The 18842-nt window shown below is 43.5% G+C and overlaps 1 protein-coding gene and 1 non-coding gene across 5 annotated transcripts in view; both read right to left on the reverse strand.

Moving 5' to 3' along the window:
* tpd52l1 (tpd52 like 1) overlaps nucleotides 1-18842 on the reverse strand; it is a 74973-nt gene that overhangs the window by 44212 nt on the left and 11919 nt on the right. The gene's annotated exons all lie outside the window — the stretch shown is intronic.
* trnav-cac (transfer RNA valine (anticodon CAC)) lies at nucleotides 11744-11816 on the reverse strand. Its single transcript has one exon. It is a non-coding gene; the product is annotated as a tRNA-Val (tRNA).

Genomic DNA, 18842 nt, shown 5'->3' on the forward strand with positions numbered 1-18842 from the left:
GGATGCAGTAGCCCTCGGATGGGGAAGTTGCCGAAGAGCCATGGAAGCTACATGTCGAGCGGTAATGACCATTGCGGGTCTAGTCCTCGACCAAAAGCTGATTGTCAAGTGTCCCCACACCGTACACGCTTTGCTGTCTATGAATAGAATGTCTCAGGTGATGGCAGCTAGATGGACCCGCTGGACAGCAGTTTTGGAAGCTCCTAATCTCCATATCGTCCGGGCCAGCCCGGTTAATCCCGCAACTGTGCTCCCGATGTCAGAATCGAGGGAGCAAGAGGGGGGAGAATGTGAAGAGCATGACTGCGTGGGGATTTTAAAAGAAACAGAAGCAGCAGCCTTAGCAGCAGAGGAGCCTCTGCACAACCCAGACCTCATCCTGTTTACAGATGGTTCCTCCTTTGTTGACAATGGTACCAGAAAAGCAGGCTGGGCAGTTACAACCTTATATGACGTAGTGGCAAAAGGATGTTTACCCTCAGGAACGTCAGCACAACATGCTGTGTTACGGGCCCTATCAGAAGCATGTCGAATAGCAGAAGGACAGACAGCTAATGTCCACACAGATTGATTCGCGTTATGCTTTTGGATCGCTCACGACTTTGGTCTGTTATGGCGGAAAAGAGGATTCCTCACTGCTGCTGGTACACCTATCCGAAATGGAAAAGAAGTCCGAGACTTACTAGAGGCCATACAATTACCTCAGGAAGTGTCCATCCTGAAGTGTAAGGCCCATACCACAGAAGCACAGGGAAATGCCCTAGCCGACCAGGCAGCTAAAGATGCCGCCTCACAGGGCGTTCCCCCAGAAGAACCAACACAGATGTGCAGATTGAAAGCACTCAGGACTCTGACACGAGACCTTCAAACAATGCAAGGCGAGTGCTCCCGAGAGGAAAAATGGACATGGATTGAGGCACGAATTAAGCTATGCGAAGATGGTGTCTGGAGAAAAGAGTTACCGACAAGCCAGTCGCGCCACAAGCACTTATGCCTTTTTTAGCCCAACAGATCCACTCGTGGGGACACTTGGCCTCACAACAGATGACGGCACGGTTCCAGAAAAGCTGGTGGGGTCGGGGATTTAAAAAACATGCCCAGCTGGTAGCAGACCGCTGTGTGGTCTGCCAGAAAAATAATTCTGGATCCATCACGGTAATGCCCCAACTAAGGCCCCCTGCCCCTGTCGGACCATTCCAGCATCTGCAGGTTGATTATATATCTCTTCCTTCATGCCAAAGATACACTAACATTCTTGTCATGGTCGACAGATTCTCTCGATGGGTAGAAGCTGTCCCAACTAAAAGAGCTACAGCCAATCACACTGCAAAGGTCTTGTGTAAGGATTACATTTCCTCGATGGGGAGTCCCGAGTAGTATTGACTCAAATCAGGGAACACACTTCACAGGTGCTGTCTGCAGGTTACTGAACATTACGTGGGATTTACACTGTCCTTATCATCCACAATCATCAGGACAAGTAGAACGAATGAATCGAACTCTGAAACAACGGCTTGCCAAATATCACCAAGAAGGAACACCATGGCCCCAGGCACTACCAATAGTGCTATGTAGCATTAGGGCAACCCTGAACAGAACTACAGGTCTAAGCCCATTTGAAATTATAACAGGAAGACCCATATCGCTGCCAGGAACTATTGATTTAAGGAAAGCTGATGTTCACTTAATGAGTGACACTCTGTTATCATACTGTCAGAACCTAACCAATGCTATTAGTTCTGTTTCCCGACAGGTATCGGCAGCTTGGGGTAATCTACCCGAAGGAGGACACGACATCATCCCGGGAGTCTGGGTGTATGTGAAAAAGTTGCATAAAGAACCTTTGGGTGCCAAGTGGGAGGAACCTTATCAAGTGTTACTGACCACCCAGGCAGCTGTTAAAGTCCAAGGAAAGAAAGCCTGGATCCACGCTTCACACGTTAAACGAGCACCCGTAACTGAAGCTGAAATCTAATAAGGACAATTACTTTTTGTCAAAATGTATAAATTTACTGTATTACTGACTGTAGGTATTCTAGGCACAGGCCTACTTCTTACTAGCCGACCCTCTGCACCAAAGGGAAATAGTAGAGCACCAAGGGAATTACATGTAAATACCTTTTTATATACGTCATACATTTATGCCAAACAAGGTAACATTTCTAGTTGTTGGGTGTGTGCGCATATTCCTATTCACTCAAAGGGAGGGATTTCCTTGAGGCCAGTTCCCTTGAATATCGCGGAAATGGCTGAGTGGATAATTAATCAAAACAAAACAGGCAATGCGTTTCAGGACACGGAAAACTGGGCACGTAAATGGAAGTCAGCAGGTTACAATCTGACTACCTTTGAAGGGGGATACCAACCGTGCTACAACAATTCCAAACGGCCCCCATTTTTTGTTATCACTAATACAACGGGAATAAGGAAGACCGGGGGAATCGGTCTGTCTGATTAGACACATCAAAGGAGGCCAAAATATGGGGTATAGTAACTGCTCCCGGAATTATAATATAATCAAGCCACGGAACCGTCCAAACTGGGCCGATGTGGGAATTCTTAACGTAACAGGGATTCTGAATAAAACAGATGGAAAAGCCTGGACAGGCCCCAGAGTGTTGCTGACAAAGAAACAACTAACCTTCATTGCCTATAATGGCACCTATTGGGTGTGTGGCCACAAGGCCTACCCTTGGCTGCCCCAGAATTGGACGGGATCCTGTTATTTAGCCTACATTGTGCCTTATATGTATCATATAAAGTCATTGTCGGAACATCTACACCATCCTAAGAGAGCTATCACAGAAACAGAGAGGTTCTTTGCCATTCTGATCCCCAGGTATGGGACCGCCAGACTGGCAAGGGAATCCATTAACATGGCATCCGTTGTCGAACGGGTAGCCAATGATACCTCAGAGGCCCTAGTTAAAATCAATGCAGAAATGGTAGCAATCCGTACAGTAGCCCAACAGAATAGACTGGCCCTTGACTACATCCTGGCTGAAAAGGGAGGTACTTGCGCCCTATTTGGAACTGAGTGTTGCACATATATCTCAGATAGCTCCGAAGAAATTACCCACTTACCGGAGCATATCCAAAAGGAGGTAGAAAAACTTAAACAACCCCCATCATTCACTTTGTGGAGCGGAGCCACTGAATGGCTAGGTTCAATCGGAACTTCATTGGTGGAAGGTTTAATTCTATTTGTTGTAATTATTTTACTTTTATATTGTTTGTTTATGTTGATTAAATGTTGTTGCAACCAGGCGGCTGCAGCTGTTGTCCCGCATGTAAGACACCTTGCAGGTCCCAGCAGACCGTCTGTACGTGGCACAGGGGTATGTTATGCTTAAGGGAAGGTTGTTTACTGGTTGAATTAAGATATTAATTTGGATTAAATTGGAATAAGGTTAATTAACCTACTAAAACCAGACTTCCATTGTGGCCACGATGGAACTCGAGTTGGTGTAAATTTGTGTGGAAGCTACGAGTCCGAACATGTGGCGAAACACATCAACAAATTTTAGAAGGAAACTCTTAACATGTATGAAATTATTTTGTAGAATGTTTAACCAGTGATACCTGATGTTTTATGATTCAGTTTGTGAAAGAATCAAAGGGGGGATTGAGAGAATTCAAGCAGGCTGCATTTAGACAGGTTGAGAAAACACAGACTCCCATGTTTATGTGCGACTGAGCACATTGCATTAAATCATCAATGAATTTGACATTTTAGGACCTTTGGGTAGCAAGCCAATTACAGGTTAAAAGACTATCAAATGAGCCAATAAGGTTAAAGAAGGCGAGTTCTTTTCTGTAAATTGAACCAGGTATAAGTACAGCCATTTTGACCATGTGGTCTCAGAAGGACAAAGGCCTGGCTTAAAGCTAGAAGCTTGTTGCTGCTGCCAAAATAAAGTTACATTAAAACTACAACCGGAGTTCGTATTTCATTGGAAATTAAGAGATCTAACAATTCTTTAATAACGGACTCCAACATTTTCCCAACCACAGATGTTAGGCTAACTGGTCTATAGTTTCCTGCTTTTTGTCTACCTCTTTTTTAAATAGGGGCGTTACATTTGCAGTTTTCCAATCTGCTGGGACCTCCCCAGAATCCAAGGAATTTTGGTAAATTACAACCAATGCATTCACAATCCCTGCCGCTACTTCTCTTCAGACCCTCGGATGCAAGCCATCAGGTCCAGAGAATTTATCCGCCTTTAGTCCCTTTATCTTAGTGAGTACCATCTCCTTAGTGATTGTGATTGTCTTAAGTTCCTCCCCTGCTATAGCCCCTTGACTATCCACTGTTGGAATATATTTAGTGTTCTCTACCGTAAAGACCGATACAAAATATTTGTTTAGAGTTTCTGCCATCTCCATGTTCCCCATCACTAATTCCCCAGTCTCGTCCTCTAAGGGACCAACATTTACTTTAGCCATTCTTTTCCTTTTTATATACTTGTAGAAACTTTTGCTTATATTTTGTGCTAGTTTACTTTCATAATCTATCTTCTCTTGCTTAATCATTTTTTGAGTCCTCCTTTGCTGGCTTTTAAAAGCTTCCCAATCTTCTGTCCTCTCACTAGTTTTGGCCACTTTGTATGCCCTTGTTTTTAATTGGATACCATCCTTTATTTCTTTAGTTAGCCACGGATGGCTATCTTTTCTTTTACACCCTTTCCTCCTCACTGGAATATATTTTTTCTTGAGTTATGAAATAGCTCCTTAAATGTACGCCACTGTTCATCAACCGTCCTACACTTTAATCTATTTTCCCTGTCCACTTTAGCCAACTCTGCCCTCATACCTCAGTAGTCTCCTTTATTTAAGCTTAGTATGCTGGTTTGAGATCCAACTTTCTCGCCCTTCTTCTGACTTTGAAATTCATCCATGTTATGATCACTCATTCCAAGGGGATCCTTTACTAGGAGATTGTTTATTAACCCTGTCTCATTACACAGGACTAGATCTAAGATAGCCTGCCCCCTGGTTGGTTCCGTTAAATACTGCTCAAGGGACCTGTCCCTTTTTCACTCTATGAACTCTTCCTCAAGGCTACCCTGACCAATTTGATTTGGCCAATCAATATCTAGGTTAAAATCACCCATGATTATTGCTGCTGCCCTTTTACATGCCCCCACTATTTCTTGGTTTATATTCTGACCAACATAGTTGCTACTGTTAGGCGGTCGAAAGATTATGCCCAGCAGTGATTTTTTCCCCTTATTATTCCTGATCTCCACCCAAACTGTTTCAACATCCTGATCATTTAAGCCAATATCGTTTCACACTGTTGTAGTGATTCCATCCTTTATCGAAAGAGCTGCACCACCTCCTTTTCCTTTCTGTCTGACCTTCCGAATTGTCAAGTACCCCTGAATGTTTAGTTCCCAGTCTTGGCCACCTTGCAACCTCTTATGGATACCAGATCATACCCATTTGTAACTATTTGTGCCGACAGCTCATCTAATTTGTTACAAATGCTGCGTGCATTCAGATAAAGAGCTTTTAAATGTGTTTTCTTACGATTTTCTCCTGCTATGGCCCCAGTTTCTGATATACTCTTAGGTTTATAGAATTCCCTCCCTAAACCTCTCCGCCTCAATCTCTCTTTCCTCCTTGAAGACGCTCCTTAAAACCTACATCTTTAACCAAGCTTTAGAAACAGAGAAACATAGAAAATAGGTGCAGGAGTAGGCCATTCGGCCCTTCGAGCCTGCACCACCATTCAATAAGATCATGGCTAATCATTCCCTCAGTACCCCTTTTCCTGCTTTCTCTCCATACCCCTTGATTCCCTTAGCCATAAGGGCCATATCTAACTCTCTCTTGAATATATCCAATGAACTGGCATCAACTCTCTGCGGCAGGGAATTCCACTGGTTAACAACTCAGTTAAGAAGTTTCTCCTCATCTCGGTCCTAAATGGCTTACCCCTTTATCCTTAGATTGTGACCCCTGGTTCTGGACTTCCCCAACATCGGGAACATTCTTTCTGCATCAAACCTGTCCAATCACATCAGAATTTTATGTTTCTATGGGATCCCCTCTCATACTTCTAAATTCCGGTGAATATAAGCCTAATCGATCCAGTCTTTCTTGGTATGTCAGTCCTGACATCCCGGGAATCAGTCTGGTGAATCTTCGCTGCACTCCCTCAACAGCAAGAATGTACTTCCTCAGATTAAGAGGCCAAAACTGCAACAATATTCAAAATGTGGCCTCACCAAGGCCCTGTACAACTGCAGTAAGACCTCCCTGCTCCTATACTCAATTCCTCTCGCTATGAAGGCCAACATGTCATTTGCCTTCTTCACCGCCTGCTGTACCTGCATGACAACTTTCAATGACTGATGTACCATGACACCCAGGTCTCGTTGCACACCTCCTTTTCCTAATCTGTCACCATTCAGATAATTTCTGCTTTCCTGTTTTTGCCACCAAAGTGGATAACCTCACATTTATCCACATTATACTGCATCTGCCATGCATTTGCCTACTCACCTAACCTGTCTAAGTCACCCTGTAGCCTCTTAGCATCCTCCTCACAGCTCACACTGCCACCTGCAAACTTGGTGATACTACATTCAATTCCTTCGTCTAAATCATTAATGTATATTGTAAATAACTGGGGTCCTAGCACTGAACCTTGCGGTACCCCACTAGTCACTGCCTGCCATTCTAAAAAGGACCCGTTTATTCCTACTCTTTGCTTCCTGTTTGCCAATCAGTTCTCTGTCCACATCAATACATTAGCCCCAATACCATGTGCTTTAATTTTCCACACTAATCTCTTGTGTGGGACTTTGTCAAAAGCCTTTTGAAAGCCCAAATACACCACATCCACTGGTTCTCCCTTGTCCACTCTACTAGTTACATCCTCAAAAAATTCCAGAAGATTTGTCAAGCATGATTTCCCTTTTATAAATCCATGCTGACTTGGACCGATCCTGTCACTGCTTTCCAAATGCGCTATTACATCTTTAATAATTGATTGCAACATTTTCCCCACTACCGATGTCAGGTTAACCGGTGTATAATTCCCTGTTTTCTCTCTCCCTCCTTGTTTAAAAAGAGGGGTTACATTAGTTACCCTCCAGTCCATTGGAACTGATCCAGAGTCTTGTGAATGTTGGAAAATGACCACCAATGCATCCACTATTTCTAGGGCCACTTCCTTAAGTACTCTGGGATGCAGACTATCAGGCCCTGGGGATTTATCGGCCTTCAATCCCATCAATTTCCCTAACACGATTTCCTTCAGTTCCTCCTTCTCGCTCGACCCTCGGTCCTCTAGTATTTCCGGAAGGTTATTTGTGTCTTACTTAGTGAAGACAGAACCAAAGTATTTATTCAATTGGTCTGCCATTTCTTTGTTCCCCATTATAACTTCACCTGATTCTGACTGAAAGGGACCTACATTTGTCTTCACTCATCTTTTTCTACTCACGTATCTATAGAAGCTATTGCAGTCAGTTTTTATGTTCCCTGCAAGCTTACTCTCATGCTCTATTTTCCCCCTCCTAATTAAACCCTTTGTCCTCCTCTGCTGAATTCTAAATTTCTCCCAGTCCTCAGGTTTGCTGCTTTTTCTGGTCAATTTATATGGCTCTTCCTTGGATTTAACACTATCCCTAATTTCCCTCATTAGCCACGGTTGAGCCACCTTCCCCGTTTTATTTTTACGCCAGACAGGGATGTACAATTGTTGAAGTTCATCCATGTGATCTTTAAATGTCTGCCATTGCCTATCCACCGTCAACCCTTTAAGTGTCATTCGCCAGTCTATCCTAGTCAATTCACGTCTCATACCATCGAAGTTACCTTTTTTAAATTCAGGACCCTAGTCTCTACTTAACTGTGTCACTCTCCATCTTAATCAAGAATTCGACTACATTATGTTCATTCTTCCCCAAGAAGCCTCGCACAAGATTGCTAATTAATCCTCTCTCATGACACAACACCCAGTCTAGGATTGCCAGCTCTATAGTTGGTTCCTCGACATATTGGTCGAGAAAACCATCCCTCATACACTCCAGGAAATCCTCCTCCACCGTATTGCTACCAGTTTGGCTAGCCCAATCTATATGTAGATTAAAGTCACCCATGATAGCTGCTGTACCTTTATTGCACGCATCCCTAATTTCCTGTTTTGTGCCATCCCCAAACTCACTACTACTGTTTGGCGGTCTGTACACAACTCCTACTAGTGTTTTCTGCCCTTTGGTGTACCGCAGCTCTATCCATGCAGATTCCACATCATCCAAGCTAATGTCCTTCCTTACTATTGCGTTAATTTCCTCTTTAACCAGCAATGCTACCCCACCTCCGTTTCCTTTCAGTCTATCCTTCCTGAATATTGAATACCCCTGGATGTTGCGTTCCTAGCCTTCGTCACATTGGAGCCATGTCTCCGTAATCCCAATTACATCATATCCGTTAACAGCTGTCTGCGCAGTTAATTCATCCACCTTATTACGAATGTGTCTCGCATTGAGACACAGAATCTTTAGGCTTGTTTTTTTGACACTCTTTGTCCTTTTAGAATTATGTTGTAATGTGGCCCTTTTTGACTTTTGCCTTTGATTTCTCTGCCCTCCACTTTTACTTATCTCCTTTCTCCCTTTTGCTTCTGCCCCCATTTTATTTCCCTCTGTCTCCCTGCATAGGTTCCTATCCCCCTGCCATATTAGTTTAAACCCTCCCCAATAGCACTAGCAAATACTCCCCCCAGGACATCGGTTCCAGTCCTGCCCAGGTGCAGACCGTCCAGTTTGTACTGGTCCCACCTCCCCCAGAACCGGTTCCAATGTCCCAGGAATTTGAATTCTCCCTTTTGCACCATTCCTCAAGCTACATATTCGTCCTAACTATACTGCTATTTCTACTCTGACTAGCACCTGGCACTAGTAGCAATCCTCGGATTACTACCTTTGAGGTCCTACTTTTTAATTCCACTCCTAGCTCCCTAAATTCAGCCTGTAGGACTTCATCCCGTTTTTTACCTACATCGTTGGTACCTATATGCACCACGACAACTGGCTGTTCACTCTCCCCCTCATCCTTGACCCTTGCACCAGGGAGGCAACATACCATCCTGGAGTCTTGATTGCGGCCGCAGAAAAGCCTATCTATTCCCCTTACAATAGAATCCCCTACCACTGTAGCTCTCCCACTCTTTCCTGCCCTCCTGTGCAGCAGAGCCACCCACGGTGCCATGAACTTGGCCACTGCTGCCTTCCCCTGATGAGCCATCTCCCCCATCAGCATCCAAAGTGGCATATCTGTTTTGGAGGGAGATGACTGCAGGGGAGCCCTGCACTAGCTTCCTTCCCTTGCTCTGCCTGATGGTCACCCATTCCCTATCTGCCTTTGTAACCTTTACTTGCGGTGTAACCAACTCACTAAATGTGCTATTCAAGTACATCCTCAGCATCGCAGATACTCCAGAGTGAATCCATGCGCAGCTCCAGTGCCGCAATGCGGTCTGACAGGAGCTGCAGCAGGACACACTTCCTGCACACGTAGTAGTCAGGGAAGTGTCCCTGATTTCCCACATAGTACAGAAGGAGCATGACACGGATCTGGGCTCTCCTGCCATGACTTAACCCTTAGACTAACTTAATTTAGCAACAATGCCAACAGTTTGTTACTGATAAGAAAAAGAAAAAAGATCAAGAAAAAAGAAAAACTACTCACCAATCAGTTCTTTCTTACTTACATCAATGCCAAATGTTTCCTACCGAAAGAAAAGGATAAAATACTCACCAATCCACCAGCCAATCACTTACCCGCTTGGCTGTAATGTCACACTTTGATTTCTTTTTACTTCTTTGTTTACTTTCTGCCCCTGCTGCAACTGGCCTCCCGAAATGTTGCTGCTCCAAGTTGCTGCCGCTGCCCTTTATCCTCCCGTGCCGCTCCGCTCTCGCAATGCTGGCCTCCCGAGCTGCCGCTGCTCCAAGTTGCTGCCGCTGCCCTTTATCCTCCCGTGCCGCTCCGCTCTCGCAATGCTGGCCTCTCGAACTGCCGCTGCTCCAAGCTGCTGCCGCCGCCCTTTATCCTCCTGCGCCACTGCGCTCTCGCAATGCTGGCCTCCCGAATTGCCGCCGCCGTCCTTTATCCTCCCGCGCCGCTCCACTCTCGCGATATTGGCCTCCCGATCTGCCGCCGTTCCAAGCTGCTGCCGCCGCCCTTTATCCTCCCGCGTCACTCACCTTCCGAACTGCTGCCATTGCATTGTGTCACCAGATCATGATGTTGTATTAAGGAATAGCACAATAATATTTGCATAGGGTAGCTTCAAGGCCTCAGTGAAATTAACTTCAAATTCATTATGGTGCTGCGAATTAATATCTTTCACTAGCAAATAGTAGGATGTGGATTAAATGCTTGTTATTAGAAGTGGCGAATTCCCAGGTTTCACTGCGCTTCCAAGAAATGCATCAATTGACACATACCAATCATCGATATTTCTTATTGACAGTTCGCATTTTTCACCTGGTGTCAGTGTTTACTGACAAAAAATCAGCACAGGATTTAAATTTTCGGTGCGAGCCTGAGATCCTCCTGGAACGCTGCAGATCAGAGCTCTTCTGTCCATATGTCGATCTTCTGTGCAATCGCAGTCACGTGATCAGGTGGCTCTAACTTGTGAGCATATATGGGGCACTCAGTACACAAGTACAAAACACTTAGCCATATTAGCAGTACAGATAATTTATATGAAACGAGAAATAGGAAAACAAGGTTTTATGCTGGGTTGTTTTTTTGGATAACTATATAATCAGTAATAAAATCAATTGAAAGAGATGGATGCAGTAATTGTACCAATTAAGTGTGATTAAAACCCAGATTATCAGAGATTAGAATTTTTAATAACCAGATTAATCATGATTATTTTTCTTTTTCACTCACTTGACAACCCTATTTTGAAACTATAATTATGCTTAAATAGTGGCAACGTTTAGTCTCTAAATCAAGGATGTGTGAAGGGAGAATCATTGAGTTCCAAATAATCACTGTACTATTGTGTTAATCCGATCAAAAAAACAAGTTTATCAGAAAATATGATGTCATCTGGAGTCAGAGGAAATGTATTAGCATGGATAGAGAATTGGCTGGCGAACAGAAAGCAGAGAGTCGGGATAAATGGGTCCTTTTCCGGTTGGAAATCAGTGGTTAGTGATGTGCCACAGGGATCAGTGCTGGGACAACTGTTTACAATATACATAAATGACCTAGAAGAGGGGACAGAGTGTAGTGCAACAAAATTTGCAGATGACACAAAGATTAGTGGGAAAGCGGGTTGTGTAGAGGACTCAGAGAGGCTGCAAGGAGATTTGGATAGGTTAAGCGAATGGGCTAAGGTTTGGCAGATGGAATACAATGTTGGAAAGTGTGAGGTCATCCACCTTGGGAAAAAAAAACAGTAAAAGGGAATATTATTTGATTGGAGAGAAATTACAACATGCTGTGATGCAGAGAGACCTGGGGGTCCTTGTGCATGAAACTCTTTTGAGTAAGACTTTTAATATCAAGCTCATATTTTATGAGTGTGCTCTATCAGCCAAAGCTATTTCAGAGATGTATCCTTGTCAAGGCTGGGATTAGTTGCAGTGCACGTGTTGGCTGCAACCACATTAAAAGTTGCCTTTAGCAGAGGATGGTTTCGTTCCATCGCCCTCTGGGTTATGGGCCCAGCACGCTTCCGCTACGCCACTCTGCTGCTGGTTAATGTTTCCACCCGGTTTCGAACCGGGGACCTTTCGCGTGTGAGGCCAATGTGATAACCACTACACTACGGAAACACTGTGGCCCAAAAGATTAGTTTGCAGGTGCAGCAGGTAATCAGGAAGGCGAATGGAATGTTGGTCTTCATTGCGAGAGGGATGGAGTACAAAAGCAGGGAGGTCTTGCTGCAACTGTATAAGGTATTGGTAAGGCCGCACCTGGAGTACTGCATGCAGTTTTGGTCACCTTACTTAAGGAAGGATATACTAGCTTTGGAGGGAGTACAGAGACGATTCACTAGGCTGATTCCAGAAATGAGGGGGTTACCTTATGATGATAGATTGAGTAGACTGGGTCTTTACTCGTTGGAGTTCAGAAGGATGAGGGGTGATCTTATAGAAACATTTAAAATCATGAAAGGGATAGACAAGATAGAGGCAGAGAGGTTGTTTCCACTGGTAGGGGAGTCTAAAACTAGGGGGCACAGCCTCAAAATACGGAGGAGCCAATTTAAAACCGAGTTGAGAAAGAATTTCTTCTCCCAGAGGGTTGTGAATCTGTGGAATTCTCTGCCCAAGGAAGCAGTTGAGGCTAACTCATTGAATGTTTTCAAGTCAAAGATAGATAAGATTTTTAACCAATAAGAGAATTAAGGGTTACGGGGAGAGGGCGGGTAAGTGGAGCTGAGTCCACGACCAGATCAGCCATGATCTTATTGAATGGCGGAGCAGGCTCGAGGGGCTAGATGGCCTACTCCTGTTCCTAATTCTTATGTTCTTATTAACCTTTAAGTACCAAATACAGTTTAAACAGAACCTATTTTCATATTTTCTGCAGCGTTGGATGTGAAAAATTAGGTTCTGCAAAATTACCAATGCTGAACATAATATTCTACACTTCAGATTTCTTTGGAATCAAGAGCACTCCCCCAAATACAAGTACCTTAAATAAACAAAAAGTAGTTTCTTCATTTAGAGCAAGAATGATACTGCAGCTATCAAATGATTTAAACTACAAAATTAAAAATGCAGTGACACTTGTGGCTGAAACAGCATTTCATTTTGAAAGCAAATAATGGAGTGGTCCTCTGGGGTAGTGGAGAGTAAACAGTTACAAGACTGCCAACTCACCTCAAACTCATCTAATGTGTATTCTATTAGGTTAAATTACATAATACACCAAATAACCTGTAACCAGTCAGAAACCAATTACTCCAATTTATTGAAATACTGATTTAAAAACTAATTACATTGTTTATTATTAGAGCCCGAGGGGGAAAACTGCAGTTTTGTTGAAACTTGTGCACCTTAACATACCTTTCATTAAAATCCAGATGCCATGTTGCCACCAAGAGTGCATACATTATTAAAATTCTCAACTCTTTAAAAAAAAGTGAGAAATTACAGGCTCGGTAACAAGTGCGTAAGCGGTTAATTCCATTTAAAATTGAAGATACAATTTTTAATATGTACATCAACTGATCAAAAAATTTAAATTTGCCAGCTAATTTGCATTTTGCAGCAGCCGCCATTTCTGTAATCTTTGATACTGGATTCAGATTAGCTCGAGCAAATTAGGGTGCAGTGTAAACTGCACGTTAATTTAAAATGTACAGTCTGACCTTTTTAAAAAAAAAACATAATGAAAGATTATAGCCTATTCTACATGTTTCATTTGTACTGGATCCTGCATCTGTCGATTTCATTGCCCAGTGGAAATCTTAAATATTTAATGATTGGTGGCAATTCTAAAATTAGATCATCTTGTTTGTTACAGAATTTTACAACACAGAAATAGGCAATTCGGTCCAACAGGTCCAAGCTGGTTTATGCTCCACATATGAGCCTCCTCCCACCTTACTTCAACTCACCTTATCAGCAAAACCTTCTATTCCTTTCTCCCTTGTGTTTATCTAGCTTCCCCTTAAATGCAACTATGCTGTTTGCCTCAACTACTCCTTATGGTAGCGAGTTCCACATTCTCACCACTCGCTGGATAAAGAACATCCTGTGTCCATCAAATAACATCCTGTGTGTGTGTTATTCATGCGTTACTCATGAGCTAATCTGAGCAAACACTAACTGCTTTTATTATTGTTTACCCTTTGCTTAACCAGATGTTTTACTTATTTTAAAATAAAGTTTCAAGTTTTGAAAAACCCCGAGCAGTTCAAAATCTTCAGCAATATACCCAGACAGATTTATGGCTGCATTACTTACATTTCATGCATTAGTCGCTAACTCCTGATGTTATACAGAGAAAGTCAACATCAAGTGGGTTTCCAGAGTAGAATAAGAGGGCACGGGATAATTGCAGCAGGGCATACATATATAATTCAGCCCCATTTAAAAGTCATTCTGTTTTTCTTGTCAAATGGTTGCAAAAATCTATCTGGTTCACTAATGTCTAGGGAAGGAAATCTGCCATCCTTACCTGATCTGGCCTGCAAGTGACTCCAGACCCACAGCAATGTGGTTGACTCTTAACTGCCTTCTGAAATGGCCTAGCAAGCCACTCAGTTATACAAACCGCTACAAAAAAGTATACGAAGAATAAAACCAGACCAACCAGATTCAACCTCAGAACCGGACACAACAAAGGTGCAACCAGCCCAGTCGACCCTGCAAAGTACTCCAGATTAACATCCAGAGACTTGTGCCAAAATTGGGAGAGCTGTCCTACAGACTAGTCAAGCAATAGCCTGACATCATGCACACAGAATCATACTTTTCAACGCCCCTGACTCCTCCATTACCATCTCTGGGTATGTCCAGTCCCACTGGCAGGACAGACCCACCCGAGATGGCACGCAGTGGTATAGTCAGGAGAGAGTGGCCCTGGGAGTCCTCAATATTGACTCCGGACCCCATGATGTTTCATGGCATCAGGTCAAACATGGACAAAGAAGCCTCCTGCTGATTACCACCTACCGCCCACCCTTAGCTGATGAATCAGTACTCCTCCATGTTGAACCTACTTGGAAGAAGCACTGAAGGTAGCAAGGGAACAGAATGTACTCTGGGTGGAGGATTTCAATGTCTATCACCAAGAGTGGCTCAGTAGCACCACTACTGACTGAGCTGGTCAAGTCCTGAAGGACATAGCTGCCAGACTGGGCCTGCAGCAGATGGTGAGCGAACCAACACGAGGGGAAAAACCTATTTGACCTCGCCCTCACCAATCTACCTGTCAGATGCATCTGTCCATGACAGCATTGGTAGCAGTGACCATCGCTGAGTACTTATGGAGACGAAGACCCGTCTTCACACTGAGGACACCCTTCATCGTGTTTAATGGGATAGATTCAAAACCGATCTAACAGCTCAAAACTGGGCATCCATGAAACAGCAGCAGAACTGTATTCCACCACAATCTGTAACTTTATGGCCCGGCATATCCCTCATTATCAGGGATATGCCAGGGACCAATGCTGGTTCAATGAGGAGTGTAGAAGAGCATGCCAGGAGAAGCACCAGGCATGCCTAAAAATGAGTTGCCTACCTGGTGAAGCTACAGCACAGGACTACATACATGCTAAACAGTGGAAACAGCATGCTATAGACATGGCTATGCGATCCCATAACCAACGGGTCAGATCAAAGCTCTGCAGCCAGTCATGAATGGTGGTGGATAATTAAACAACCAAAAGGGAGGTGGAGGCTCCACGAACATCCCCATCCTCAATGATGATGGAAGCCCAGTATGCAAGTGCAAAAAACAAGGCTGAATTGTACGCAATCACCTTCAGCCAGAAGTGCTGAGTGGTGATCCATCTCGGCTTCCTCCCGAGGTCCCCATCATCACAAAAGCTAGTCTTCAGCCAATTCGATTCACTCCACGTGATGTCAAGAAAGTGATGAGCGTTCTGCTGAATACAGCAAAAGCTATGGGCCCTGACAACATCCTGGCTATCATACTGAAGACTAGTGTTCCAGAACTAGCTGCACCTCTAGCCAAGTTGTCCCAGTACAGCTACAACATTGGTATCTACCCAACAATGTGGAAATTGCCCAGGTGTGTCCTGTCTACACAAAGCAGGACAAATCCATCTGGCCAATTACCACTCCATCAGTCTGCTGTCAATCATTAGCAACAGTGTTATCAAGCAACACTTACTCACCAGTAACTTGCTCAGCGATGCTCAGTTTGGGTTCCGCCAGATCCACTTGGCTCCAAACCTCATTAAAGCCTTGGTCCAAATATGGATAAAAGAGCATAATTCCAGAGGTGAGGCAAGAGTGACTGCCCTTGACATCAAGGCAGCATTTGACCAAGTGTGGCACCAAGGGGCCCTGGCAAAATTGAAGTCAATGAGAATCAAGGGTAAAACTCTCCATTGGTTGGAATCATACTTAGCCAAAGAAAGATGGTTGCGGTTGTTCGAGGCCAATCATCTCAACCCAGGACATCGCTGCAGGAGTTCCTCAGGGTCGTGTCCTAAACCCAACCAACTTCAGCTGCTTCATCGATGACTTTCCCTCCATCATAAGGTTCGAAGTGGGGATGTTCGCTGATGATTGCAGAGTGTTCAGTTCCATTCACAATTCCTCAGATAATGAAGCATACATACATACCAACAAGACCGAGAAGATATTCAGGCTTGGGCTGATGAGTTGCAGGTAATATTCGCACCACACAAGTGCCAGGCAATGACCATCTTCAACGAGAGTCTAACCAATGTCCCTTAACATATTAACATAAGAAATAGGAGCAGGAGTAGGCCATTTGGCCCCTCGAGCCATCTCCGCCATTTACTAAGATCATGGCTGATCTGATTTTGGGCTCCGCTCCACTTCCCTGCCTGCTTCCCATAACTCTTCACTCTCTTATCGTTCAAAATCTGTCTATCTCCACCGTAAATATATTCAATGATCCAGCATCCACAACTCTCTGGAGAAGAGAATTCCACAGATTTACGAACCTCAGAAGAAATTCCTCATCTCAGTTCTAAATGGACGACCCTTTATTCTGAAACTATGCCCGCTAGTTTTAGATTTCCCCCCCCCCCCCCCGCCGAGTGGAAACATCCTCTCTGCATCTACCTTGTCGAGCCCGGTCATAATCTTATATGTTTCAATAAAATCACCTCTCATTCTTCTAAACTCCAATGAGTATAGGCCCAACCTTTCTTCATAAGTCAACCCCTTCATATCAGGAATCAACCTAATGAACCTTCTTTGAACTGCCTCCAATGCAAGTATATACCTCCTTAAGTAAGGAGACCAAAACTGTATGCAGTACTCTAGCTGTGGTCTCACCAATACCCTGTACAGTTGTAGCAGGACATACCTGCTTTTATACTCCATCCCCCTTGCAATGAAGGCCAACATTCCATTTGCCTTCCTGATTACTTGCTGTACCTGCATACTTACATTTTGTGTTTCATACACAAGGATCTCTCCCCATTTAAATAATAATTTTCTCTTATATTTTCCCTGTCAAAGTGCATAACCTCACACTTTCCCACATTATACTCCATTTGCCAAATGTTTGGCCACTCACTTAGCCTGTCTATATCCCTTTGCAGATTGTGTGTGTCCTCCTCACAATTTACTTTCCCACCTATCTTTGTATCATCAGCAAATTTGGCTACATTACACTCGATCCCTTCATCTAAGTCATTAATATAGATTGTAAATAGTTGAGGACCCAGCACCGATCCCTGTGGCATCCCACTAGTTACCGATTACCAACCGGAAAATGACCCATTTATTCTCACTCTCTGTTTTCTGTTAGTTCGACAATCCTCTATAATGCTAATATATTACCCCAAACCCCGTGAGCTCTTATCTTGTGTAGTAACTTTTTATGTGGCACCTTATCGAATGCCTTCTGGAAATTCAAATACACCATATCCACTGGTTCCCCCTTATCCACCCTGTTACATCCTCAAAGAACTCCTGAAAATTTGTCAAACATGATTTCCCTTTCATAAAACCATGCTGACTCTGCTTGACTGCATTATAACTTTCCAAATGTCCAACTACTGCTTCCTTAATAATGGACTCCAGCATTTTTCCAATGACAGACGTTAGGATAACTGGTCTATAGTTTCCTGGTTTCTGTCTGCCTCCAAATAGGGGTGTTACATTTGCAGTTTTCCAATCTGCTGGGACCTCTCCAGACTCAAGGGAATTTTGGTAGATTGCCAGCAATGCATCCACTATCTCTGCAGCCACTTCTTTTAAGACCCTAGGATACAGGCCATCAGGTCCAGGGGTCTTATCCATTTTTAGTCCCATTATTTTACCGAGTACTTTTCCTTTAGTGATAGTGATTGTTTTAAGTTCCTCCCCTCCCTATAGCCCCTTGATTATCTATTATCAGGATGTTTTTAGTGTCTTCTGCCGTGAAGACGAATACAAAATATTTGTTCAAAGTCTCTGCCATTTCTCTGTTCCCCATTATTAATTCCCCAGTCTCATCCTCTAAAGGACCAACGTTTACTTTAGCTACCATCTTCTTTTTTATATACCTGTAAAAGCTCTTACTGTTTTTATATTTCTTGTTCGTTTACTCTCATAATCCATCTTCTCTCTCTCTTTATTTTTTAAGTCAACCTTTGCTGGTCTTTAAAAATTTCCCAATCCTCTGGCCTCCCATTAATCTTGGCAACATTGTATGTCATTGCTTTCTATTTGATACCATCTTTTACTTCCTTAGTTAGCCATGGGTATTTCTCCCTTCTCAAAGTCTTAACTCTCAACAAAAATATATTCCAGTGAGAAGGGATGAAATATCTCCTTAAATGTCTGTCACTGCTCATCAACCGCCTTACGCTTTAATCTATTTTCCCAGTCCACTTTAGTCAACTCTGCCTTCATACCTTTGTGATCGCCTTTATTTACGATCAGGACACTGGTTTGAGACCTAACTTTCTCACCCTCCAACTAAATTTAAAATTCAACCATGCTATGATTACTCTTTCCTAGGAGATCCTTTACTATGAGATAATGTATTAATCCTGTCTCATCACACAGTACCAGATCTAAGATAACCTGCTCCCTGGTTGGTTCCACAACGTACTGGTCAAGGAAACCATCCCAGATACACTCTACGAACTCTTCCTCAAGGTTACCTTGGCCAATTTGATTTGATCAATC

This window comes from Pristiophorus japonicus, chromosome 7 (genome assembly GCF_044704955.1).
Source record: "Pristiophorus japonicus isolate sPriJap1 chromosome 7, sPriJap1.hap1, whole genome shotgun sequence".
Lineage (NCBI taxonomy): Eukaryota > Metazoa > Chordata > Chondrichthyes > Pristiophoridae > Pristiophorus > Pristiophorus japonicus.